The sequence below is a fragment of the Talpa europaea genome, assembly GCF_964194135.1.
Source record: "Talpa europaea genome assembly, chromosome: 4".
NCBI lineage: Eukaryota > Metazoa > Chordata > Mammalia > Eulipotyphla > Talpidae > Talpa > Talpa europaea.
This window is the reverse complement of record NC_140070.1, coordinates 58,153,101-58,155,474: the sequence shown is the minus strand read 5'-3', so window position 1 is coordinate 58,155,474 and position 2,374 is coordinate 58,153,101. Positions and strand designations below refer to the sequence as shown.

Here is a 2,374-nt window from a genome sequence, read left to right as displayed (position 1 = left end):
GGCTGACATCAGACCTCTCAAAAGAAAGAGGATGGAGTGAAATATTCAACAAACTCCAAAACAACAAATGCCAACCAAGAATATTTACCTTGCAAAGGAGCTTCTCCTTTCTCTATGAAGGAAAAATAAGGACCTTCTCAGACAAACAGAAACACTGTAAATTCACTACAACTAAACCACCACTTCAAAAATAATACAAGAAGTCCTAAAGCCAAAATAAATGGAGGAATGAATAAGAAGAACAGAATAAGGCAAGGAATAAAATCACAAAGAGACAAACAAAATGGCAAATGCAGATGCCAACATATCAACATTAACTCTAAATGTAAATGGACTAAACTCATCAAAAAAAAAAAAAAAAGACACAGAGAAGCACACTGGATTAAAAAAAAAACAAAACCCAGCCTTCTGCTGTTTCTCCAGAAAAAAACATTTAACTACAAAAGATAAACACAGAATGAAAGTAAAAGGTTGGAAAACAATTCTGCAAGCAAATGGATCAAAAAAGAAGACAGGGACAGCTATACTAATATCAGATGAAATAGACTTCAAACTAAAAAAGGTAAAAAAGAGGGGCCTCCCTGGTGGCACAAGGGGTTAAGCACAACACTATGAAGTAATCCACAGCCTCTGCAGCACAAGTTCCATCCCCAGCCAGCCAAAGAGTACCCCACATGGCGAAGCAGACCTCTCCTGTCTACCCCATTGTTCGCCTCAGCATCGTACTTCAGTCAATCTGCCTGTTCTGTTCCCCGCTCTATCTCTGGTGACTCCTCCCACTCCCCCATGTCTCTGGCCTGTCCCCTAGCTCTTGTATGCATAAATAAATAAATCTTTAAAAAAAAAAAAGGTCCAAAAAAGAGACAGGGTCTTCCTGGTGGGTCAAGGGGTTAACCACAGCACTGTGAAGCTATCTGCCACATCTGCAGCATGATTTAGATCCCCAGCAGGCCAGGGAGTTACCCACATGGCACAGCAGACCTCTCCTGTCTCGCCTGCTGCTCCCCTCAGCAGTGGATTTTGGTTAGTCCGCCTGTCCTGTTTCCACTCTGTCTCTGGTGAATCCTTTCAGTCCCACACCTCTGGCCTGTACCCCAGTTTTGTATGCATAAATAAGTAAATTCATAAAAAGGTAAAAAGAGACATAGATGGACAATACATTATGATTAAGGGGACAATACATCAGAAAGATATCACACTCATCTACATATACTCACCAAATGAAGAACAAAATATATAAGACAAATATATTATTAAAGAAAATACATATATAGTAAGAGACTTCAACACCCCACTCTTGCCAATGAACAGATCAATGAGACAAAAAATAAACAAGAACACTAGAGCCTTAAATAAAGATACAGACCTTGGCACCCGGATTGGGGCAAGATGGTGGCCTCGCGGTGACTAGCTGTCAAGGGATGAAAATAGGTTCTTGATTCACCATGGTACTAGCAGCAGTAAAATGGGCCATATCAAACAGAACTATCTTGAAACATTTATTTCCAATTCAAAATGGAGCTTTATATTGTGTTTATTATAAATCTACATATTCTTCTCTTCCAGATGACTATAATTGCAAAGTAGAGCTTGCTTTGACATCTGACAACAGGACAATAGTATGCTACCACCCATCTGTGGACATTCCATATGAACACACAAAACCTATCCCTTAACCAGACCCTGTACATAATAATGAAGAAACACATGATCAAGTGCTAAAAAAACAGATTAGAAGAAAAAGGTGAACACTTTGAGCAAGGACCCATGATAGAACAATTTAGCAAAACGTTCTTTACTACTAAGCACCGTTGGTATCCTCGTGGACAGTATCATAGACATCCTAAGAAACTGGACCCTCCAAAAGAGAGATGATGATATCAAAGTTCTCAAGAGTCAAAGAAATGTAATCTTATGTCTCATTTTCCATTTGGAAAAAGCAATCTGGCATATTAACAAATTTTATAGTGAAATAATAAAATATCTTTATTAGGATGAGTGAAAAAAAAAGATCTAGACCTCATGGGCTTAACAGATATCTACTAGGAAACTGCACCCCAAAAAAATCTAAGTACATATTTTTCTCAAGTGACACGGATCATTCTCTAGAATCAATCACATATTAGGCCACAAGACAAACATCAACAGATACATTAAGATCAAATGTATTCCAAATATCTTCTCTGATCTAAATAAATCATTCTAGGGCCTCTCTGGTGGCTCAAGGGGTTAAGGTGCAATCTTTGAAGCTATCTGCTGCCCCTGCAGCAAGAGTTTGATCCCTGGCCTGCCAGGGAGCTACCCACATGTCACTGCTGACCACTCCTGATTTGCCTGCTGCTCCCCTCAGCAGTGTATTTCAGTCAATCTACCT

At 39.3% G+C, this 2,374-nt stretch overlaps 1 pseudogene across 1 annotated transcript; it reads left to right on the top strand.

The window, feature by feature from the left end:
• Nucleotides 1-1,445: 1,445 nt before the first annotated feature.
• On the top strand, nucleotides 1,446-1,875 carry LOC311169926 (large ribosomal subunit protein mL42-like; annotated as a pseudogene). The gene has a single exon. The product of its transcript is annotated as a large ribosomal subunit protein mL42-like (transcript).
• The last annotated feature ends 499 nt before the right edge of the window (nucleotides 1,876-2,374 follow it).